Source organism: Oryzias latipes, chromosome 9, assembly GCF_002234675.1.
Source record: "Oryzias latipes chromosome 9, ASM223467v1".
NCBI classification, from domain to species: domain Eukaryota; kingdom Metazoa; phylum Chordata; class Actinopteri; order Beloniformes; family Adrianichthyidae; genus Oryzias; species Oryzias latipes.
The window spans coordinates 2,728,686-2,754,554 of NC_019867.2; the positions used below are offsets into that span (position 1 = coordinate 2,728,686).

General features: G+C 39.0%; 1 protein-coding gene and 1 long non-coding RNA gene across 15 annotated transcripts in view; both read right to left on the minus strand.

Moving 5' to 3' along the window:
* The window catches only part of rtn4r (reticulon 4 receptor), a 78,586-nt gene that overhangs the window by 30,843 nt on the left and 21,874 nt on the right, over positions 1–25,869 (minus strand). The gene's annotated exons all lie outside the window — the stretch shown is intronic.
* LOC111947866 lies at positions 5,663–16,688 on the minus strand. Of its 14 annotated transcripts, XR_002873825.1 has the most exons (14): positions 15,594–16,416; positions 15,381–15,452; positions 13,383–13,559; positions 13,219–13,306; positions 12,498–13,103; positions 12,281–12,425; positions 12,116–12,198; positions 11,916–11,990; positions 9,360–11,627; positions 9,188–9,287; positions 8,037–8,107; positions 7,750–7,912; positions 7,424–7,553; positions 5,663–5,790 (listed from the first exon to the last, which is right to left on the minus strand). It is a non-coding gene; the product is annotated as an uncharacterized LOC111947866 (long non-coding RNA). The 14 variants fall into 14 exon arrangements; XR_002873820.1 differs by lacking the exons at positions 7,750–7,912; positions 9,188–9,287 and adding an exon at positions 16,649–16,688 and having other exon boundaries at positions 7,970–8,107; positions 15,594–15,699; XR_002873819.1 differs by lacking the exons at positions 7,750–7,912; positions 9,188–9,287 and having other exon boundaries at positions 7,970–8,107; positions 15,594–15,699; positions 16,217–16,416.

Genomic DNA, 25,869 nt, shown 5'->3' on the forward strand with positions numbered 1-25,869 from the left:
CTTGAGAGTTTTTTCATCTAGAATTAAGTAAATTATTACTAAAATTGGTCAAAATCATTTTGTGTTATACTCTTGAGACAAGAAAATCTTGATTTAAGACTCAAAAAAAAAATCACTGTTACATTTGGTTTAATTTGAATAATCTTATGCCAAAGTTGAGACTTGCATTTATTGTCATTATTTTGGAAAGGAAAATGCAGAGTTATGTCCCAGGACTAACTGCTAGTTTTAGATTTGATGAGGATTTATTAAGATGTACTTGTGCTAAGATTCTCATTTTGTTCTAAAATAAGTAATTTCCACTCAAGTTTTTGTCACTGAAATCAAAATAAACTACAATTAGGTCAACAAAAACTCAAAAAAGGCACTCCATTTGCATAGAACTACCAAAAATACTGCAGAATATTCCATTTAAACTATTTCTAACAGTTAGCTGTTTTGGCTTATTTTATGCCTTTTTGAAAGCTTGTGTGAAACTATGTTTCTAGATTTTAACTCATGAAATGTCTTGCTAAGTAAAAAGGACAGAACATTTTACTACTTTCTAGGGATTATCTTCTTAAGATTAGTGTTCTTTTCCTACTTAGGCTACCTCTTTTATGAACATCTAAGCAGCAGTAGCAGTTTTTCTCTGAGTCCTAATAAAAGTTTCTGTTTGTACAAAGCTAGAGATTTTAGGGGGAAACAAGCTCTTTAATTATGTAAAAACGTATTTTATTTGGCAATCATTTCCACAGAATTCTGCAGAAACTGAAATGAAACCAAGCTGCTGTTCATGAACTACTGCAGAAATTCACAAATGAAGCCCCATCTCACGCTAACGACCTCTCAGTTTCATGGATTTCCAACAGAGCGCTTTGCTCCCAAACTGCAGCCTTGGTTTAGGTTTCTAAAGTTTCCAGGTTCCTGTATACCAGCTGCCAGCTTGGATTCAGGAGTTTGACCTCATTCTATCTTTAAGGGTTTGACCTAAAACTCTGCTTTTATGTAGGCTTTGCATTTCGAACAGGTACAGGTGATTCCTGCTTCCGTAACTTCTGGTCACTGACTTTTTATGTGGTGTTATTAATCTCTTTCAGTTAACAATTATTTTTTTCAATCCGTTTTTTAGTAGTTTTCATAATAACAAGATGTCAGCTCTTTCTATATTTTCTATGTGCTTTTCTTGTGTTTATGCATGATTTTTCCACTTGTGAAAGGCGTGAAATCCCTTCGCCCGTTCTGTGGAGCAGGTGTATGAATAAAGCAGAAGTCTTTGACTCTGCGTTTTACCCTGATTTATTTTGTCAGTCCGTGTTTTTAAAAGTGCATGGTGGGCTGCAACACCATGTCAAAAAAATCTGACTTTTCTGGTGACTCAGCTCCTGTAACTGCCAAAAGTTTCATGCTCCAAAGATTGACAATCTGGCATTTTCTCTAAACACAATGACACTCTTGAGTGGAGGCCTCTCGTCACACGCGAACAGTTTATTTTCATGACTTCTGCCCTCCAAAACTCTGATTTGTCCTAATTCTCACCTATTGCAATGAGAATGAGATACTTCATAGGTTACGAAAGACATGAAAGAAATGAAATAATGATCATTAATACAACCTAAAGAAGCAAAACAAATCTGTTTATGAAAAAAGAATTTAAAAAACTGTAATTGCCATTAAAACAAGTGAAAATTGTTATAAATTTGCTATAAATTGACTTAAAATAAGTCATGCCATCTCAAAATAAAATGACCAAGTGAGTTTCTTAAATCAAGTGTGTTTGTTAATTTGTCTAGGCCAGGGGTGGGCAAACCTTTTCACTTGTTTAGAATCCCATAAAGGATTCTAAACTTTGACTGAAAGGCCAGACCAGGAGCAGATACGTGGAATGATTTGGTAATCCACCTCATACGAGAAAAAGGAACAATCTGGACGAAAACACGCTTTCATTTGGGATTAAAATGAATCTATCTATCTATCTATCTATATATATATATATATATATATATATATATATACACACTTTAAAACAGAACATTTCTGAGTTTTAATTTCCTATCTGTGGCTTTTGTTCTTATTTTAGTGCCCTGATGTCCCTCAGGGAAAAACACACACTTAGAGAAATGCTGCATTCATGTGGTGTGAGAATAATCTGAAAAATGACCGTCAGACTCAGAAAACACAGATGAACATCAGAAAAACGACAAATTTTCTACCACCACATGAACACAAAATAACTTTCTGCACCTAATCAAAGTCAACTGTGGTGCACTTTCTATGGGGAGACACCAGAATTACAGGGAAAATGAAACATTAGTAAGGAGTATCAATATCATTTATTCCAGTTTGATGGAATTATATAATAGATGACCGCAATTTGTCTACCCCTGATTTAGGCGCTTTGCAGGTTAAAAAAAAACCTCCCATAACAATGGTTTTTAAGATGCTCTTTTGGTATTTTTCTGATGACGAGGAACATAAATAAAGAAAATTAGCTTCAAAATATTTTTTCAAAGTATTTGTTTATTAAAATTGTTGTAAATCAAGAGCTTATTTGTGACAAAGACAATACGCTGGGCAGGCCACAAGATCCCTGCTCCACTCAATCCTGATGGATCCACTGATGGAACGAAGGGGGGAGGGGTGTGTAAACAGAGAGCTCTCAGCTATGGGTGACGGGAAGGGAGGGCAGGGTTGCTCCTCGTCAACGCAGCCCACAGCTCAGAAGGGACTTTCTAATGAACGACTGCCACTCTGCGGAAACGATGTCCTAGAAAATGACACAGGTTTTTTTTTTTATTTGGGCTAAATAAGACAATCATAATTTAAAGACCACTGGGAACGCGTGGAAATAGATCAAAAGATGATCAGAGTGGGACCTTGATTAAAGAAACTGACTGTCATTTAGTCAACAAGATTTGGTCAAAATAAAAATTAATAATAAAAGTAAGGGAATAATTGCAAAAATAACATTTTTTAGGACATAAATACATATAAACTATATCACGTACTTTGTTGCTGCTTCATCAAAAAAAAGAAAGAGAGATTTCCGCAGTAAGATGCATCCTACAAGATGGTGCATTGTGTGGCACTCACCCTCAGCAGGAGAAACGCAGCACACCATCTGTTTCTCAATGCTTGACAACAAACAACAGCCACACATTTAGACCTGGAGACAAGGGCTACTCTTGCACTTCAGCCAAGAATTGTGGGAAACTGAGAGGCGGCTTCATGCATGCAGGTCAGGCTAAAAATGAGATAAAAGCAATCACCAAAGATCCATTTTGATCAAGAGGCCTAAGCTGACACAGAACATCCAGGAATGATGCTAATTGAGGCAGACACTGCAAAGGAGCTGCTTGAAATGAGAGTCTCCACGGAAACGGAGCTTAAAAATAGGTAGCTGGTGGAGCGAGATGAGAGACCAGAGAAAACGCACAGTGTTGACCCATGTTCTCCAACCATCACAGTCATGGAGATGCAATCCTTGTTTCATAAACGCTTACATAAATCCAGACAGCACGCCTCCAGCAAAACAATCATGACTTTGGTGGATTAAGATTAATCTAGGTGATTTACTGAGAGTTCCCACCCCAAACAAAACAGAACCAAACAGAACCGTGACTGCACCGTCTGTCACCGGAATGCAGCCCAGAGACACCTGCACACAAAAGAAGAAGTGTAAACAGATGGAGGAGGGAAGAGAGGAGACCTGATGGGGTCTGGAGCAGTGAAACAGGCTCAAGCCTGCCCCCTAGTGTTCATCCCACTCCCTGCTCAGAACGCCAGCCAGACTTTCACCTGTTTTCTCACAACCCAGTCTCATCCTAAAATGTGTAGTAGCTACATTTGTCCACATGAAAATGCGTGAGAGTTTTACAAAAACGCCCCCTAAACTGTGAGGCGGATACGTTTCATTTTTCTATTCATTTTCTACAAGTCTTCTCAGGATCACGTGACTTTGGAGGTTTGGCCTGCCGTGAGCAAAAAACATGGCGGATGCACGTTCATTTTTCGGTGGAATATCCCATAAAACAAGATATTTTGAGGACTAATTTTTATTTTGACAACATTTCTAGTGAGAAATATACCATTTTCTTTTAAAATGTGCTTTCATGTTGGACATACAGTTTGTAGTTTGCTTGTTTCGTTCAACTTTTTCTCCCAAAGGCTCTGTGTTACGTTGGAGAAACACGTTAACTTTCATTCATATCTGCAGACGTGCGCGTGGGTCACGTGACTAATATGTTTCTCTTTTTTCCGCAGAAAATGCCATAAAATAGGAGTGATTGTGGACTAATTTATTTTTGAAAACATTTCTAGCAGTATATATCCCCTTTATTTTCATAATATCCATTCATTGCAGACATGCAGTTCGTAGTTTGTTTGTTACGTTCAACTTTTCCTCAAGGATCTGAAGCTTCTGATCTTTTCCATAAATATATGCGGGCTGACGTGGGTCACGTGACGTGAGTTTCTCTTTTTTCATATAGAAGATCTCGTGAAAAGGTACGTTGCTATTTATTAATTATTTTTATTTACATTTACGGACCCGTGTATAGGTTTCATGCTGTGTTGATCAGGCTTTGATTGACATGTGACAACAAACCGGAAGAATGTTGTTCAGGAACGGACTGGAGAGTTCTCTAAATTTACTTAGCGATTTTTTTTATTCAATAATCTTTTACATGTTAAAGTATTCACACTACAAGTCTAAATGCTGTGTACGATGTCTGATCTTTTCCATCATATCTGTGGGCTGACGTGGGTCATGTGACGCGAGTTTCTTTTTTTTTTCCTGTGGAAAAATCTCGTAAAATAAGATCGTCTGAGGTTTAATATTTAGGTTTAATAACATTTTTAGGGACCGATGTACTCTGTCGTAACGTCCATGCAAGCGTATTTTTTCAACATCAACTAGTTGAGTTTAGAAATACACTGTATAATTAAAAAAAGACGTTTGGCTCTAAACTGGTTTTGTGATTGGTCCCACGTTTATCGGGAAGGTTAAGTTCTAAAAATAGGCCCAGTGACAAACAGGTTTTTATTTTTTTACAGAAATTAATGTTTCCATTACTAATGCAAACTTTTTGTTTTGCAGGTCTCATGTCGCATGACAGATTGCAGTTGTTTTTTTATACAAACTTTATTGACTGTAACAATTCAAAACAATTCCCAACAGCAACAAGAAAGAAACAAACCAGAGGATTATTATGAAATTTTTCACAAAAACATTGAAACTGACGCACAGATTGAATGTTTTAAATGCTTTCTTATTGTCAGAGTTTCTTATTGTGTTCATGTTTTGTTTGAACTCATTGATAAAGTTAGAAAAATGGGGGGGGGGGGGGGGGTATGATTTCTAACTTTGTATTTATGAATAAAAATAAAAAAAGGTTAATGATGTAGAATTGTTCTTTTTTATGGGATGGACAGTGGGTGAGGCACGACAGATTGCAGTAAAACTAAACAGTAAAACAGTCAAACTGCTACCACAATAGTGTTGAACTTCTGTTGAGAATAATTCATTCATAAATCTGTCTATATATTAGAATATCAGCATCTGGATCATTTACGTCTATTTTAACATAAAAGAGGCTAAAAGAGGACATAACATCAACAAACAACAACTACTAATAAATATTATAGGAAATAAGGAAACTAAGTATAAAAAAGTAAAACAAAATAAATGTACATAGTATATTATTTATTATTGTAAATAAAAAAATAAACATGTCTGACTAAGAGTGGGGGTTGAGGTCGGGGTTTTTTTGTCTCTTTTTTGGGATCCAGCGTAGAGGCCATGACCCCCCCCTGCAAGAAAAGTAGAGAAGGTTCAATCAAACAGTGATAGAAAACGATGGGCTACAGTTTGTTCACTCAGTGCTTACAGGGCGACTGTTTTTAATTTGATTAGTGTCAATTATCCTTTGTAGGAAATATTAGTATTATTCAAATATTTATGAATAATTACAATATTACATTGATTTTTAACGCATAGCACAAAAGCATCAAATAATCAATATCTAACAACTTGTAGAACATGAATAATAAAACTTGGACATGCATCCATCATCTACCCCTTTTGACCTTTTATTGACAAAATTAGAAAATATTTATATAATTTTAAATAAACAAAAAAACAAATTAGGCTGATTATTATTTGGACTTATTTATTTGCGACCAAGCAAAAAAACTGATGGAAATTCATGTTGAAGAGGCACGTTGCTGGATTGTCCGTACGTATTTTAACCATAACCCCGCCTTCTTTACTTGCAATTAGGCACTTCAAAATAAATAAATAAATTCATTAATAATATATACAACATAAAACATGACTAGCACTCCATTAACTCCATCTGGGTTTCATAAATAAAATAAAAACGTTTACCACTCAAAACAATCATCAGAACTCTAACACAGTAAATATGCCAAACAAATTAATAAAAAAGCATTTATATACGTTAGAGTTCTACTTTAAAATAGTAATAATGTAAAATAAAAACTGCTCCTTTTTTCTTTAAATGTCCTTATTGCATATTAATCTTTTCCTCCAATCACACGGCTGCATTCTGAAAGATGAAAAGTGTAAACTTGTTTAAGAGATGTTTAAGAGGACTACTGTAAACTAAGATAAATGTGTTAGTTAAAATAAAGTAATAATGCATAGTTATTTTATAATAAAAGACTAAAAAAGGCAAATTAATAATACAAAATCCAAATCTTTACAAATTCGGCAAGTATTTTGTCGTATTACTTTTTACTGGTGGAAATGCAAAGAAAGCGAGCGACAACTTAGAAGAACTGGTTTGAACATGAATTATTGCACAAAGACGGAAAGGTGGGCGTGTCTCCAGGAAAGAGATCCTCATGACAACCAACATGATTTTTGATACGGAGGCTGATGCTTCAAGGAGAAAAGAAACGTCAACAGCCAGTGCTGATCAGAACACAATCCAATGTTCTCATCGTTTGAATAAATCCTGAAATGTTCATCTGCTGGTGTTTGTCTGCATTTTTTGATGATATTTTGCTGCAAAATAAACCCATTAACCATCACTGTTCTGTCTGTGATGGAATAAACGCCAGGGCTACTATGGGAAGATATACGGTAGTCAACATTTTCTTGGAAAGGATTCTTTTTAAATAATATTTTATAGAATCTTTTAATAGTGTGTAAAATGTTTTTAACTACAAAACATTTTAATTGCATATTATATGTTTTATATCAACTGTAATGCCCATTAAAAAGAAAAGCTAAAGTAAACTTGAACTGAATTATTTCTTTCTTATTAAATATTTGAGGAAAAGTGTAAAAATAACCACCAGATGAATAATTCTGTATTTTCATATTTCTTTGGAGAAACATTTGTTGAGGATAAAAAAACACAGGAATATCTAAAAAACACATCATTTTTGCTAACTGTGCAGAAAAATAAGATTGTACCAGGATAGTAAAATGTCAGAAGTTGGCACACTGGTGGACGGCTGTGGGGCTGAAGTGATGGGAGGATGGATGTCTGAAACGGTTGATGGTTGGACGGCTGAAGCACTGGAAGGCTGCTGGTTTTTCCAACCTTAATGGATGAAAATGATGAAATGATTAGTGTGGTTGTTTTGGTGAGACATGACCAGATCTGCTGACGGTTCACAAATGAAAGTTTCTAATTAAACTAGAGTTCATGCACATTGAAGTCATGTCATCAAGCTTCCATGAATAATGAGTTAAAACAACAGACTGAGGTGAATGTAAAATTATTATTACCAGTATACCTGATACAAGGCCTTCATCCAGGCAAAGCACGTTTATGCTTGATCAGGGAACTTAGGGCAACTTAGGGGGCACAACATGTGTGTGGTAAGAGGCGGGACTTTTTGGCAGGTTTGGCAGCAATTTTTGTATCGTCATCGTCAAAATTTAAATTATCATATAACACTGTGAACAGATCGACAATTGGTTAATGACTCTGAGTGACAGATGGTAAATACATACCAATACAGACACTTCATCACATGTGAGGCGTTCTCTTTTGGCCTGAAATCTTTGTAGCCCGCCTTACATTTGGATGTTTTGGCGGCCACAGCGATCACAGTTGATGCAAGAAGTTGTCGAGCCTCGTGGCAGAGTCAGCTGAAAATAGGAAAAGCAGAATTTTTATGTCTCCAGTTCCCCATTCTGATAAGATTTGGGGAAAATATTGCCATATTAATGACAATGGTTGTTAGTTTTACAATTAAATTAAGGTAGCAATTGAAGTCTAACAGTTTTGTAAGAATGTGCAGGTTATTAGTTCTGAATTTTAAAAAGAAAAGTTATAAAAAAAAAAGGTCATGAAGACTTGGTTTTGAGCTGAAGATGTCTTTCCTCTTATCCAAAAATGATTTCTGGAATAAAACTGGTAAAAAAGCAGTTTGACTGGATCAGAGAAAAGGTTTGAGCGAGTGTGACGTCACCCATTTACTTCCAGATCCTCATAACAAAGTCAATTCTGTCGTCGTTTCTCTGTGATAACGACGTCACCACGTTGGAGCCAGTTGACAGTGATTGATCTGAGTCAACGTTTCTATGGCAACTACTGTCGCCAATCAGGAGTAAGCTGTTGAAAGTCCACACTGCTTCCACTGAAAGTGAGCTTGGTGGAATTTGTCAAACAAACATTCAAGGTGGCACATGCTATTACTGAGGCATCTGTTGGTCAGTCTATAATTTGAATAACTTGTGATAAAGAAACAGTTTTGTAAAACAAATAACTGGAATTAGCAAAAACCTGTTTAAAAGGGTATCACAACAAGAATGGTTAATCTGACCCATAGAATGGCTGACTGACAGCTGTTTGTTTCTCTTTAGAAGTCTATAGGATTTTGGCTCCTTGTACTTCCTGTTTGGAACGTGAGGGGGAGGAGTCAGTCAGTCCAGGTCTCTGAGACAGAGACTGTTTTAAAATATTTACAAAACCAAGTCCAGATGATCGTTGTTACAACGTTTTTTGTGTAAATTTGGAGAAAACCCCTAAATAGGTCAATCATAACACTTTAATATATCAGGAAATTACTGTTCCTTTTTTTGCCGGGAAACCGGCGGTGGCGCGAGCGCTGCCATAATCATTAGCTAATGTAACCCCGATTCTCACAAACCTCCCTTCCTCTGCTCGACCACAATAACTATACAGTCGAAACAAATAATTAATACATGTTTCTATGATCATAGTACCCTGCAGTCGTGTTACGTTCAGTCTCTCGATGGACTGGAGGCCGTATTTTTCAGCACCGCTCCTCCGTCACACAGTAATAACAACAACAGCTGCATTCATCTGTCAGATGAAAATACTTTCAGATGATCATAAAGTATTTTCATTAATGCCTCTTGTGTTTACATTTCTTACCTTTGAGACTTCTTTAGCTCGCGCAGAGATGCAGAAAGCGCGACAACCAGATTACCTTTATTGACGCCCAACACCCCCCGACCGGCGCGCGGACACGTGGGGGTGGGGTGGCTTTATGTGCACGGCGCGCACGCATGCGTATTTGCACTAAAATTTTCACATGGCCTCTTTGGCATATAAACCTAACATTTCTATCATTTGTGTCTAAATTACGAGCAGTAAATAACACAACTTGATTTGTGTGTGTCAAAAAATATTTCATGTTGGGTCTAAATCAGATAAACATTGTTCATCACATCAAATATTTACATATTTACTGTATTATACTGTTTTCATATATTTGTTACTTTTATCATCTAAATTGTCCTAAGATTTATGAAAAAATGAAAATCACACACTGAAAAATAGGGTTTGCTTTATCATTTTATTCTGCATAATGGAATGTTTGGCTCAAAACTGAGCTCTTTGGCATCGACTCAACCATTGGGTTTGGAGGAAGAGAATTGCTACCTATGACCCCAAGAACAGCTTCCCCACTGTCAAACATGGAGGTGGAAGCATTATGCTTTGTGGCTATTTTTCTGCACAGAGCTACGTCACCACGTTGATGGAGCCATTAATGGAAAATCTTGAGTGAGAACTTCCTACCCTCCTTAAGTCAGGACCCTTCAAATCAGTCATGGATGGGTCTTCCAACAGGTTAGTGACCTAGAACCTACAGCCAAGGCAACCAAGGAATGGCTGAAGAACAATCATATCAAGGTCATTGAGAGGCCCAGCCCATGTCAATCCTATGGAGAGATCTCACAGTCGCCAAGCAACAGCCACCAAATATTCATGATGTAGAAGGGTCAAAAGAAGGGCAAATACATTTATATAAATTCTTTCAAGTTGATTTCTTTCTAGGTTTGCAATTCTGCACAACAAACAAAGGACAACAACTTTTTTTCCTCCAAATAAAGGCAAAAACCTTGAAACTTCATGTGAGTTCTTGGCAACTGCCATTTCCCAAATCCTGCTCATACTGGACCCACATCTCCATGTCTTGGATATAAGTAATTAACTTGCCAATAACAAAGACTTATGAAAGGTCACTGAGGTGAACTTTGTAGACAAGTGCGGAAACTGTATAGTGTAAGGCTGATCGGCAAATAAAAGACCATGAAAGTCATCTTGGACTTTAGTAGGCATAGAGGAGGGTTCACAGCTTCCCTTTCCTGGGCATCCCCATCTCAGCTGATCTAACTTGGTTTCCTAACATCCAGGACGTTATCAACAAGGCACATCAGCACGTCTGAAGCTGCTGGCAACCTACCGCTCAGCCAGTCCAACTGCATCATGGTCTGGCTCTCAGATCAAACTGAAGAAGAGCAGCAGAAGCTTCAGTGCTGAAGATACTGGAGCAGATCATCGGCTACCCCCTTCCCTACCTGTCATCCTGTCTGAGTAAAGGGACGTGTCAAGGACAGCCCCCTTCCTGCAGCTAACATACTGATACACATATCACTCCACACTTCTAATATTCTTAATTTCTCATGTCATTTACCCCTAATTTAAGATAACCCATTGTCATTTTGCTACATTTTACTTCAGTCTTGCTCAATTAAAATGTAGTCTGTACCCTGACAAAGGATTTGGAGATGCATAGCACATTATATGAGTTTAATAGGTCAGTGTTTCATTCTAAGGTGTTGGACATACAAATCAAAGGCCAAACGTTTGAGATAAAATGAGAAGTGTCTTCAGCACAGGTGTGAGCACTGAAATGTTTAGCTAGTGTTGTAGAAACTTGAACGGAGGTTAAAAAAATAATGTAATTGTTGAAATTTAGGTTGAAAAAACCTTCATTGGTGCGGTGCAGAAAAAAAATCTCTCATTTCAATTAAAAGTCATTTATTTATTGGTACAAAGTTGAAATGAGGTTTTCCTTCTTATAAGCCTTTTTTAGGGGTGGAGCTGGGGCTTGAACTGCAGAAAGTCTCCTCCTCAGCAGACAATTAGTCCCTCATGTTCTCTCTCCATCAAGGCCTCTGTGCTGCCTGAGAATGAAATGAAGAGGAAAACACATAAATGCCACAAGCCCTGGACATCCATGCAGATCACAAAGAGAAACCTCCTGGCTTTGCGGGGCAGAACCTTCCAAAAGCTGGGAGGAGAGCTCTTCAACCACACTTCAAGGACCCGCAGTGCTGCTGGACTTCACCAACCACAGTCTGGTCAGCAGCATGACATCCTAGAGCCTTTAGTTCTTTACCATGGCACCATAACCTGCAATCCATCACATCATGCTTGATCAGTTATGCAACAACTTTAGAAAGTGTAACCCTTGTGCTATCCTAGGCACTTTACCATTGGGAGTTGGGTCATCTAGACCCACTAGACAGTGCTCTGAACCTTTTTTCTTCAATGATTTGTGATCTTCACTGGTGTCCATGGATTACATGAAATCTTTTCACCTTTATCCACCTTTGTCATGGTAGGGAGAACACCTCAATGGAAGGGGGGGGGGGGGGGGGGGTCATCTAAGATAGCACAAGGGTTACAAAAGATTTTTACCATATGCTGATTCTTGTTTTCCTGATGCTCAGACAAAGCCCTTCAGTGTTTTTCTCTGGGTCATTTTGATTGGTCCTTGTGGGAAGAGATTAATGTATTAATAATACTGAAGAAATCAAGAGATATTCCACATCAACAGCATGAGAGTAACATGAAAGAAACAAGCCAACATTTATCTACAACATTACCACAATCTTTACCTGGAGGTATCATTCTGGTAACGTCTGCTCCAGCTTTTCTGACTTCCGCTTGTTCCAGCCACCGGCCTGAACGGCGAGGATGTCTGTGCAGAATGAAAGGATCAAAATGTATTAAACTGAGAAAACAAATTACACAAAAAGGATGCATCTTCAATGAGTATTTACCAGTTTTTGACACATATGTACTCGGAAGATGTGTCTGCTGAAGAGAGGAAGCTGTTCAGTCGGTTCAGTCCCTTTCCCTGAAGTTGTCCCTTCTTGATTTCATCCTCGGATCCTCATCATTTCAACCAAAATGTATGTTTGCAAACTTTTGAAACATAAGGGATTAGAAAAAAACTCCAACAGGAATAATGAGAAATAAGCCGTTGATAATTATTACCTCACACATCCAAGAGTGAACTTGAAAAGGACACATGTTCAACAGGTCCTGCATCTCAGGACAAGGAACGCCAACCTTCTCCAAATGCGATCAGAACTCGTAGACTACATCAGAGCAGAAGAACTGCAAGGTCTGTGGAGAAAGCCGTTTCTGCAAATAGAAGGGGTTCATGAAAATATCTCAACGGAACAGGTTCAGGAAGCTCGCTCACCTGGAGAGAGCTCTGAGTGGAGCCGCTTCCACTCTACATCCAGAGGAGGACGCCTCCCTGGGGGGGGGGTTCCATGCATGTCTCACTGGGCAGAGGCCCTAAGGAAGACCCAGGACACGCTGGGGAGACTACGTCTCTCAGCTGGCCCCGGGGTCCCCCAAGAGGAGCTGGAGGAGAGGGAAGTCTGGGCATCTTTGCTAAGACTGCTGCCCTCACAACCTGGTTCTGGATGAATGGAAGAAGATGGATGCATGGATGGAACGTGTTCAGTCCTTTCAGCAAAACTCCACGATGGCAGACTGCGATCCTTCCTCATTTACTTTGCCAGAAGACTTGTTGGAGGACTCTGGTGCTGCCACAAACTTTCCTGCTCCACATCTCCCATCTCCAGGATTCTATCAAAACAAATGAATATTGTACATAAACATGATGATATGACACAAAATACATTAAGACATATAGGCAGGCGTGTTCATTTTCTTAAGGAAGAAGACATTAAAATAGCTTTACATGTTCTATTGCCCCATGAATGCAGTTCACAAAGGAGGTCTCCACAGTGTTTTTGGTCAGAAACGCATCTTCAAAATAACCACTGAGCCTAAAAGAACAGAAAAGTTTACATAAGAAAAACATTTATACCATCAAAAATGTAGGTGGAAAAATTTTTTACACACCCCAGTTGGCTCTCAAAACAGTACATTTTGCAAGTTCCATCCACTGCTACAGCCAACATGGAGGGAGAGCATGCAGGACCCTGAAACAGATGAACCTGACAGCCTCTCCATCTCAAAGTTAGCAGAAAATCAGTCCAGGAACTATTTGTGCATGTTGTCTCCAAATAACTGACCCGTCTGAAAGAGGAAAGGGAAAAAAACACGAGGTTCTTTTATGTATATACATACACACATACAAGAATCAGGAATCAGACTTTCTAACAGAATTTTTAGCTATTATAAAATCGTTCCCAGTGTTTTTTTTAATTACGATCATTTTGTTTTTAAAGACATTTTTCTGCAGCACAGCAGCTCATAAGAATTTCACCTCAGAGCTGTGGTGCAGATGTTTGCCTCTGCTAATTTCCCATAAACCGTTTGTTGATTCTCTCTCCCGCTAGCTTATAGCACCTCACAAGCCCTAGCCGACATTAGCATAGCAAAAAAAAAAAATCAATGAGCAACATTGGAGCTATCCATGTGTACACTTTTGAGCCAGATACTAGCTCAGACTAGGGAACTCAGGACATTAATGGATCTACTGGTTTTTGTCTGCAAGTGGATGCATCAGAATTGGAGCGGAGCAGAGACTTTGGCCCATTCATGGCAGTTAGAGCGTCACAACTAAGAGCTTTTTGAGACAATGAGTTTCATCTTCTCCTGATCCATCGAGATTTGAATAAATACTCAGAAACAGTTTTAATCTTATATTATTCTGTATATGTTTATATTTTTGTTAATGTTCTCAATAATGAGAAAAATGTTTGATCTTAAAAACGTGACTTCCATTGGAGCGGCTCTTTAACTTTGTTGACAACGCTAGGATAAATAAATGTGGTCAGCCAAATCAGCCATAATTGTTTAGACCAGGGGTTTGCAGCCTGAGGCTCCACAGCCACAAGTGGCTCCTTGACCCCTCCTTTGTGGTTCTCCGACAAAAAATAAAAATGTTTTTAATTCAAACAAATATCCTATTTTTCAGACGACACAGCGCATCACGCAAAACAAAACAGTCAGATAAGTCAAACTTTACTCAACTTGGTGATCTACTCAACAGTTGAAGCAAAGTATTACTGTGCCAGGCTCCTGACTACAGTACCCATAATGCTTCAATAATCTATCAAGCGGTAATGCACAATATTTTAAGAAATTCCAGCATTTATGACCAATTTTTTTAAACCTGACAACGTACCACAAAAAATCAATTTGAGGTCAATACGCACAATTTAGAGGGCCTATCCCATGCTAGCCATTTAGAATAAACTATTTCCTCGATCTCTGAGGCTCCGCCTTTCTCTTCTTGTGGGTGTCGCCTATTTCATGACATCAACCTAGAGTCGGCGTCGGCAGCGTTTCTGCGTTTCTTCCATCCAAACTTTTGCAAAGATGGATGTGCATATTGTGTAATGAAAGCATTTTGCTGATCACCGCTAGCTCCATAGAGGAAGTGGGGGTGTCTGTTAGCCTGGAGGCGGTTTAGCTGCACAGGCTCTTCCTGGAAGAGGCTGCTCCTCACTTATGATGACGTCACAATGTGAGGACCCTCTTATTGTGAATTGGGAGGGGCTGGTGCTCAGAGGGTTTCAGAGGAATGTTGAGAGATGCGTGAATGGATCAAAATACTGCTGTGGATTAAGTTTTGTGAGGAATTAACATTATAATACACTTTAAAATTTTAAAAAGTTGATATTGCATGATATAGGCCTTTAAAGAAATACTGGCTGAGATGTACTAACAACATAAAATCTACAATGTGTAAAAAAAAGCCTTTGTAAACCCCAGTAGTTATCCAGTTTCCAAAATAACATAAATGCAAATGAGTGTTTGATTTTCTAAACGCTGAAGAGACACCTTGTGTGTCCTACTGAGTTCTGCACAGTGAGACATTAGAAAGGCTCTTAGCTGTTTAAAGGGCTGCAGACCCCCGTTTCTGGCTAAATGACCCAAAAGGAAACTTACCTCTGCGGAGACCACGTGACGTTTCCGCCCCCGTCCTCTATACAGAAGAGGCCTTCACCGTGATGCTGCGGCCTTTTAAATTTAAGATGGAAAAACGCCTCGTCATTCAACGTTAATCCTAAACAGCCAACACGTTTTTACTAAAAACCCATCTCTGGTTTCCCAAATCTAAACATTACATTTCTACAGAGAAAAGTTCAAAGCATCGCCCACCTTCCAGCTGTCCAAGAGTTCTTCAGCCGCGCGCCTTCCTGCGGGTTCATCCGGGGGTTTCCGGGGGAGTGGGGTGGGGGTGCCCGTATGACGCTGCGTTCACTGGCTTTTCGAAATGCGCACTTCATGTCAATTGGGGCAAATTGAAGGCTTAAAAGCCTGATTACTTTAGATAATATATCCTATTTAATATATCATATTTAAAACTTTATTGAGAATTACTACAGGAAACAGTGATGAAACCTTTTTTAACAGATAAATTAGAGCACTTCATTGTAATACTATAATATATGAGATACGTCAAAAAAATTGACAGTTAAAGAAAAAAGAATATAATAGATGCTAATATTTTATAAACTCCATCAAAATAATTGTTTCATCTCATTTATCATAATATTTATAGGTTTTTTATCACACACCATTAGACTCGTAGTGTAAATAAATTAAAATGCAGAAAAATCAATTTAAAGAACTCTTTGGTCAGTCCCTGAACTCAACATTTTTCCGGTTTGTTGTCACATGTCAATCAAAGCCTAATCGCCGCAACAGCAACACGGAACGAGAAAACCTATACACGGGTCCCTAGAAATGTAAATAAAAGAAATTAATAAATCGCAACGTACCTTTTTACGAGATTTTCCACAGGAAAAAAAGAGAAAGGCACGTCACGTGACCCACGTCAGCCTGCATATATTTATGGAAAAGATCAGACGCGTTCAGATCCTTGAGGAAAAGTTGAACGTAACAAACAAACTACGAACTGCATGTCTGCAATGAATGGATATTATGAAAATAAAGGGGATATATACTGCTAGAAATGTTTTCAAAAATAAATCAGTCCATATTCACTCATATTTTACAATTTTCTGCGGAAAAAAAGAGAAACATATAAGTCACGTGACCCACGCGCACGTCTGCAGATATGAATGAAAGTTAACGTGTTTCTCCAACGTAACACAGAGCCTTTGGGAGAAAAAGTTGAACGAAACAAGCAAACTACAAACTGTATGTCCAACATGAAAGCACATTTTAAAAGAAAATGGTATATTTCTCACTAGAAATGTTGTCAAAATAAAAATTAGTCCTCAAAATATCTTGTTTTATGGGATATTCCACCGAAAAATGAACGTGCATCCGCCATGTTTTTTGCTCACGGCAGGCCAAACCTCCAAAGTCACGTGATCCTGAGAAGACTTGTAGAAAATGAATAGAAAAATGAAACGTATCCGCCTCACAGTTTAGGGGGCGTTTTTGTAAAACTCTCACGCATTTTCATGTGGACAAATGTAGCTACTACACATTTTAGGATGAGACTGGGTTGTTTCTCAACATCATTCGTCCATCATTCTGTGTTTTTCTTAATGTGTTGACTACAGAAGAGTGAGGCACATTTTGGGGTTCAAATCTGCAAACACTTAAGATAAATAATCAAAAAAGTGAGGCATTAAAAACGTGTGCTGCAGGAAGAAAAATAAAAAGGTTGAATTGAGTGAGAAGCAGACAGCTTAATGACTAATGGCCCTGCGCGCCCCTGAATGAACATTAAAGATGGTTCCACATTATTAGAGAAATTCATTATTTGACAGATAAAAAAAGAATGCAGTTCAATAGAAAGACCTTCTTCTGCTCGGCTTTAGAAACGTCTCCATTTAGTCCTGCCAGCAGAAGATTTGATCAAATAATATGTGATGCTTTAGCAGAGAAAAGCCAGCAGCAGCAGGCAGGAGACAAAGGGAAGCCGCTGACTCTCCACTCTCTCCAGGAACGGCATTAAGTTGCTTAATGACAATGAGGGAGGACTGAGTTGGTGTGAGATTAATGCCATTTAGCTGCCCTCATCATAAAGTTCAATGGACCAACAGCTCATTAGAAAGCCCTGAAGTTTAATTGAACGAAAACTAGCATCACATAAACCGTATTTCATCGCATCAGGATAAACTTTGATCATCGCTAACGCACAGAAGCACCAGCGAAGCTTTTACTCTACATGCACTCCATTACTAGTTTTGCCAATCTGTGCAGCTTTCCGAAGCTCATCGTTTTATGACTTTATGATACTCTATCCCCATAACGAGCCTAAATGGGGCACTGCCATTATTTTTTTGTTACCGGGGGCTTTTTGAGGTCCGAATTGTATTAATTGGAACCCTGTAAGTTTGAGATGGCACAGAGTCAAAAGCTTTGGTGTAAACGAGTCAAAAAATGGTATGAACCAGAACGGTGGACATTTCTTAATGAGTTGGCTTGAAATTCCAGAATCAGGGCATGAAACAGGCGGCTGTGATGGCAACATGTAGCAGACTGTGCCTTTGTGAGCTGGTTTTTGTTTTCTGTTTTGCCCTTTGTTTCCTGCAGCATCCAGGGGTGAAACTATAACTTTAGGCAAAGGTGGGTGATTGCTTGGAGGCCCCAATACTCTAGGAGCCCTAAAATAAACACACCCATTACTATTTAACTCTGTCAAAAAATAACCCCCAATTACTGAAGTGGCATGAGACTGCTCATGTGAAAGTGTTTCGTCCTCCTCCGTCCCTCTGCAGCAATGGACTATTCCGTTAACGGCAAGTTAGCGAGCAGAGACTCTTAAGCAGCGTTCACACTGAACTGTGTGTGACTGTGCTGCAGGGGCGTTCTCTTTCACTGTTAAGTCAGTGTATAGACACATTCAGAGGTCTGAAGCATCCTTTGAGCGATGGAAACGGCAGCCCGAGTTCAAATATCTGAACTTTGAAGAAATTGCATTGTGTGAACTGATCAGGTACTCGGCCTTGGCCCATGACGTGTTGATGATGTCAGCAGTGGATGGAGTCCAAAACCAACATTTGAACATCCTCCTCCTGAACTTTTTGCTATGTCTTTCTTATTTAAACAGAGAAAAATAATAAAAAATATCCTCTAATTTTCTTCCTGTTTTTATTTTTTCCCTCCTTGGACTAATGCGAGACCCCAAGTGGTCAAACTGGGTCACAAAGTGACGGAGTACCGCTGAAAGATGATGAACCTCACCATACTGGGAGCGTCTTAATGATGTCATGAACTCAGACATGGAGACGTGATTACCGATGCTTTTGTAAAGATCTTCAAAATGAAACAACCTGAACTTAGATAAACAGATAGATGGATCAAGCTAATGGGGCTTTAACTTAAAGTTTATTAAAATATTTTTGGACAAGCATAAAGCGGTAAATTTGATGTGTATCAAAGGAGAGGCGGCGACCAATGAAGAAGTTATTCGACAGACATTTTAGTTAAGTATTAATAATTATATAACTGCTGCAGAGGGCCCCATGTTGGTGTTTGCCAGGGCCCCCCAAACCGCTTAGTCCACCATTGACTCAAACAACACAGACTGCACCGTTTACAGCTCCTGCTGTAACTTCCTTGAATGAAACCCGCCTTAACCTCAGCTATCGGACATGCTGCAACATCTGTGGACTGGGACAGGGATGGCAAAGGAGGATAACCAATTTCTTTTTCGTTTAATGGATTTCTACTGAGCTTTGCACACTTTTTCACTTGAGAGCTTGGTCCACCGTACAGATAGCTGGCTGACAGATCCGGGCATGAAGGTTACGACCTTCTGCCTTTACACCAGAACGATCTCAAATGGACACGATAAGAAACTACCCTTTGCAAGAAAGGCACATTAACTGTGGGCAGAGTGGCCCCGATGCAGCCGGCAGAGCTTAGGAGTGGAAATGCAAAGCCACCATCTCACAGCGAGGAATGGCAGACTTTGTGGATTACAATTTTTTTCAATATTTCCCCCTAAACTTAGGCACAAAGCAGGGATAAGAGAACAACAGCCGGAAATCCGCTTGTACATTCAAATGCACCATCAAGCCTGTTTGCGTCTGGAATGATTTCCTGTGAGGCATCTCCACATGTGTGATCACAAAAGAGACGTGCGTCTTTGAGAAGCCTGCCAACAGCAAGTCATGCTGAGAAATGGACAGACGTTCAGGGTTCTGTCTTATCTGTAATGTCAAACAGGTAGAAGGTATCTGATGGAAACGTAGGCCCTAACCGTTACTTCAAAGATCAAGACGGTTTTGGCTTTTTCTTCTCCAAAACACTGACGCTTTCTCGAAAGTGACGAGACTTTGACATACTCCCCTAAAACAAAGTCAATAGAGGCTCTCCTTATCAGGAGAGCATGTCAGCATGAGAGAGGAGAGTGACTCAATCATCTGGACTCCAGAAGCCACTCTGTGACTCAGATCAAATCAGGAGCAGAGACTGGCAGCTCCTCATAGGCATCAGAGGAACCGACTACAGACTTTGTTTAACCAGGAAAGGTCAATAATTGAATAAATTATTTAGAAAACATCAAGAGAAAACCGGTTTTCATTTGTAAGTAATCTAACCTTTGACGTCCCACTCCGATTATTGTTTGATTCATTTTCAAAGCCTTCACAGTGGTCTGTTAATTATGACTATGCCGCAATTAGCCCAAATCTTAAAATATGCAAGGCGGCAGGAGTTCCTTTGAAATTCGTCTCTGAGAAAAAACTCTTGGCCCAGAAAAACCCCGCCTTTCCCTCCCCGTTGCTGTGAGCTCACTGTTTACACAATCTCCCCTGCTAGCTTACAGCCCCCTCACAGCCCCAACTTACCATTACTAGTTATCCAGCCGTATAGTTTTGATCCAGATAACCCCTCAGATAAGGCTTTAAAACTATCATCAAATCTTTAGGCTCCACCAATAGAAGCATTGACCATGCATGCAATTTATTTATGATCAAGAAATCTGCAGTGGTCTGAAGAAAGATGAACTTTTTGCATTGTTGCATCGTTCATTGTAATTGTAGTATTATCTGTAATACAGAGAGAAATATGTCTAAGGTTTTCTAAAGTCATGTTGGTTTCCTTTATTTATCAATTTCAACTTTGCTGAAATCACAGGATACATGTTTATCTGTGTTTTAAGCAGAATTTCTGTCTTTTTAAATAGTCAGTTTTTAGTTTCTTTGATGCTTTCTACAGAAAGTAGTCTGCGTTGATACCTAATTCTGCCCGCCTCAGTTAAGGCCCAAACGGAATGGCCGTGATTTTAATGTGAAGCTCAGAATAAGCAGCTTAAATAAAAGCCATCTCAGTCAGTTGGTGTGATCACGCAGTTCACGTCCTGAAAGCTTGGCGAGGCCACTCGGACTCAACACTGCTGCACTAAACAAGGTCCGATTGACTGCACTGCAGCACCCGAACTACCATAGTTCAAATAAATGGGATTGCACAGACAGGAAACTAAGGAAGTGGGGAAGGACTGCTTGATTTTCACAATAAAACCCCTCGTGCTGTCCGGAAACATGCATGGAGCGTGCAGCTGTTTGTGTTCAGGCCATGACTCTTGATCTGATGGCTAAATTTGATGACACTCATGTTCTTGGTGTTCCCTGTGAAAGGTGATTGGGTATTTTTATTTTTATTGCTTTAACCGATCTTCTCATCACAAGCTCCTCCTCTCATTGAAGCCAAATCTTCATCTTCAATCTGAATCCAGGATGATTTACTCCAGTTAAAGCTTGATTTATGTTTCTGTTAAGCTCCTTTGGTGAGTCCACACACAGGAACTGCAGCACTTTTGTCATTTTGTAGTTAGCTTGCGTTGGTTTGCTGTAACTGTTGGGGACAAATAGTGACAATTCTAATATTTGTGTTATTTTTTTAACTACTACCCAGAAAAATGTCAAAGTCTGGAACCTTTTTGAGCATTTTTGTGGCAATGCTTGATATCCATCTTTTTGTTACCTTTTTTTCATTATATTACACAATCATAGAAAGAAGATACAATTTTACAAAGATTTTAACTCTGAGTAGTAAACAAAGTCATTTTTACCCCCAGAATCCCCCCCCCAAACTGTTTTTGATGTTTGATTAACAAAGATCAAATGTATAAAGACAAAATAAAAATGTATGAAAAAATGAAGCAAATACAAGCCCAAAATGATGTGTAGATGTAGAAATAAACAAGCAAAGCTCCATTAAACTATACGTTCCAAGGATTTATTCCACATAGCACAATTATGTCATAACTCTTGTTGTGTTTCAAAGCGAAAAACTGTTTTGAAACTTTTACATGAAACTTTAATTAAAAACTAGGCTGTTAGCACGTCTGCATCTCGCCTCGTTCATTGTAAACAACGCATGTGATTGGCAATTACATCCGTGAGGTCAGAGACACGAAGGGTCAAAGCGACTGTTCCCGACATCAGAAATTTACCAAATGATCGGTGCAAAGTGAACCAGTCCTGTTATAACCCTTGTGCTATCCTATGATGCTACGCTTACATTCACGTGTTCTTCCTACCATGACAAAGGTGGATAAAGGTGAAGAGGATTTCATGTAATCCATAGACACCAGTGAAGATCACAAATCATTGAAGAAAAAATGTTCAGAGCACTGTCTAGTGGGTCTAGATGACCCAACTCCCAATGTTAAAGTGCCTAGGATAGCACAAGGGATAAACTGTAGTTGCACAGACTGAACATGTAGGGTGTTGCAGGTGTTGTTTATGTGGCATAACTCAAGGAATATTCAGTGTATAATTTTGAACAGATGCAAAATTTACGGGCTTCTTAAATTCATTCGAAGCGTGCAACCTCTAGCAACCGATGAGTAACGCAGTTTGCATTCAATCTGAGGCATTTGATAATCCAGACGGCGATGGCACTAAAACTAATTATTCATAAGAATAACAAAAAGAAAACAGCAAATTCTCTACATACTTTTTTAAAACTTCTGGTTTATTTGCTATCCATTCAAAGACTTTTCCAAAGTTTTCCAAATAAACCTGAGCTTCATATTCTAAAACCCCAGTAAGATAAAGAGCAAGGGTACAAGACTTTTACCCACAATTCATAGGTATGCAAAGTGTTTGTATTACTTTGCATTAGTTAGGAGAATATCAACATGACAAGTTGGAAAAATTCAAGCATCAATCCTTTGAATTCTAAACTGAAGCTGTTTTAAAGAAAAAACAGGAGTGCAGTTGGCAAAGTAACCGCTTGGGGCTTCTCACCCACGCAAGCCGGTTATTATTTACTTCAAAGTAAAACAGTCCAGCTAAACAACAAGGATACTTATTCTTAGCCCATTGTAAGAAGAAAACAGTTCTTAAAGGTTGAACAGTTCTTAAAGGTTGAGCCTTAATCTTTCAACATATCTGTCTAAGTTGACTAAAGAACTAATAAAATAATTTGACTTAAAATCCAATAACATAAATACCAGTCGTTCACATGGCCTCTACCGCTTTTGCAGTAAGAGATAATCCTGCCAACTGTTCAGTGGTGTCCAACCCTGTTCATTGTGAGATACCGCTCTGCTTGTTGGGCAGCTAACCTTGCTTTAGTAATTACCGGCCACTTGGATCAGGTGTGTTCAGTCAATCAGAAACTGGACTCACTCAACTCAGCCAATGAGCAACTGCTAAAGCAGGGTTAGCTGGAAAACAAGCAGGGCGTTAGCTCAAGAGTAAAAGGCCAGGAAATGCCCGAATCTGGAAACAGTTGGGTAGTGGGAACACGCCATCAACAGCGGGGGGAAAAAAGACGCCGGGGATGTAGACCGCCTGCATCTCCAATCAGCTTTGGGCCGTGCCGTTTGGCTGGAGGTAAAGACTGGAGGTAAAGCTTTGGTGTTGAAGGGTTAAAATTCAATGCCATCAAAAAGTCTTCAACTAAAAAACATTAGTTTTCAAAAAATTCACTTTGAAATACATTTGTCATAGCTATTACATAACCTTTGAAGTTAAATAGGTTCTGATTTAAACTTTATATCTGTTATAAATCTGCACTGTTGTAGGGACTGATGTTCTTCTCAGACAAGCCGCCTAGTGGTCATGTGGTGAACTGACCCGATTGAAGAAGAGGAAGTTAAGGTGTCGAGTGGAACTCAGGAAAACAATAATAGTCAGCAGTAAGTAAGGATGACCAAGTGAACCCAAACCCTAGAAACAAAGGAAAAAAAGAAGCACGAGTGTCTGCATTGTTGTTTCGTCTTTATTTTCTTGTGGATCAGCCGCTGCGTCCAAGGCCCCTGAGCACATGAACATGCCAGTCCTATTTATAGCAATGTGCGACTTTCAAAACCATTTTCTATACGGCATCTCTGCTGCTCTTTCAAGATGACAGTTCACATCCGTCGCTTTCATCAATTTCCCTCACCTCCTCTCAGAAAGAAAGCTGGCTCGGCTGGGATCCGACATGGAACTGTATGAAGGTAATGACACAAATATGCCCACAGACGTCCTGTCATTTATCTTCTCACTACTTTTTGTAAGTCAATTAGCCCAGTGAACGTGCTGTATTTGTTATTATCCACATTACACCACAGGTAAATGACTTCTCTTAGGAGCAGACACTTCTATCAGTTGTCTTTGACGGCAGCTGGACAGGAATTAGGATGATGGATTGAAGACTCAGAATGGAGCCAACCAAAGCTTGCTGATTCATACGTGTTTTAGCACTGGATTTATATGAGCAGGAAGTGAAAACTAACGGCAAAGTAAATAAACCTGACTGTCCTTCAGTTCCTCCTGTTTGCAGGATCTTCTGCAGCATCTGCATGAAGGTCTTTCTCCAGTGTTCTACTCAACAAGCAAAGTCAGTGACAGCAATGTCATGTGGGGATGAAGCAGCTGAAAGTCTCCTTTAAGAAACACAAGCTCCTCTGCACTTCATGGCAGTCTGGCAATGCGGAGAAGGGAAAGGATGTGTACTTTTCTCTCTGAGGGGCTGTGGTTGAGAGGTGTTCCTTGTTTTAAGATGTCAAAACAAGCTCAAAGAAAAGGAAAAAATGTGTGCACAGACTGAAATAAATATGCATGAAGTTGGAGTGTGACAGAATATAAAATTTGGTACTACAGTTGGTACTGGATAGCTTATTTTGAAGCACAAAGTTTTCAGGAGATGATCTCCATTTGGCTGCTAACTCGAATGATTCTTAAGAAGACAGAAATAACATTTGGCTCGTAAACCAAATCTGGAGTTTTTCAAATTCTAATGCATATCCTACTAGCCCACAATCAATTTTAAGTTTTAAAACAGCAAAAGCCCTAAAGGCTGTGTCACACAGCCACTATGGACATTTTGCGGATATTGCATGGATGAAATTTGGTCATACGTGAATATACGTGAAAAAAGTGAGGAAAGTTGTGGTCTTTACATGAAATTATCACAGATCCATCAAGAATGAACCACGTTAAAACCACGGAAGAAGTACGAATAAACCACGCCAAGAATACATAAATCAACATAGATAGGACTGACATTAACCATTTGTGAATATTGCACTGTTTATATGCAATTTATCAGTGGTTTGTGCACCAATAATGTAATTTTAACATATGTGTGCTGTATACGTAATATAAAAGTTATACATCGATGGTACATGCATGAAAAGTCTGCCAGACATACGTGGAACACCCGTGGTAAGCCAAAATTCTGCTAACTTCTAATTCCAACATTTTGTCCACATGGCCTTGCTATGGATGCCTGAGAAGTTACGAGACGATCGCCAAAAATCCCTAGGACAACTTTTCGTTTGTATCTGGTGCTAATGGTGCTTTTTTTTCAAAATGCATGAACTTTTTCCAAGGTCAAAGGTCAACGATGCTTCTGTGGCGTTTGTAGACTAGAGCTGGCAGCAAGTGTGTGCGTTTTCGTGACCATCACTCAAACAAAAGTGTCGTTTTCCCATATTGTAGAAAAACACAAAAAACGGTAATTCTCAGGGTGCGCCACAAAATGGCCGCCAAGCCGTAGGTCGTGTGGCCATCCCATAATGATTTCAAAACTTTTTTGGGATATCCAAGGTCTTTTACAAGACAATAAAAAGAATATGCAATGAAACTGCAAGAGTGTTATTGATCAAAATGCATACATTAGAAAACATTAACTTTGAGGATATACGTATATACTGTATATTTGCATAGATCAGACAAAGGAGCTTGATGTAAACATTTTAGGTCATTTGAAATGTTTCGCATTCTTCATCTCATCTTCACTCCTGCTCGTCTCGCCCACATCTTTGACATTATAATGCTATATGGCATCTATCATAACAGATACAGAAGCCATGGCTTATGGTTGATCCATGAGGGTTAAAATATCCATAAACTGTAAATCTGAATGTTCTGAAAAGATTAGGCTGATCAAAAAGCTAAAAAGCTTTGTATTATTTTAGGAAAAATCAAATCACTTACTTTGCGATGGATTTGAAGATGTCAGATATTTAAAATCTATATCAAAAATGTGACAAAAAGCAAAAGTCATG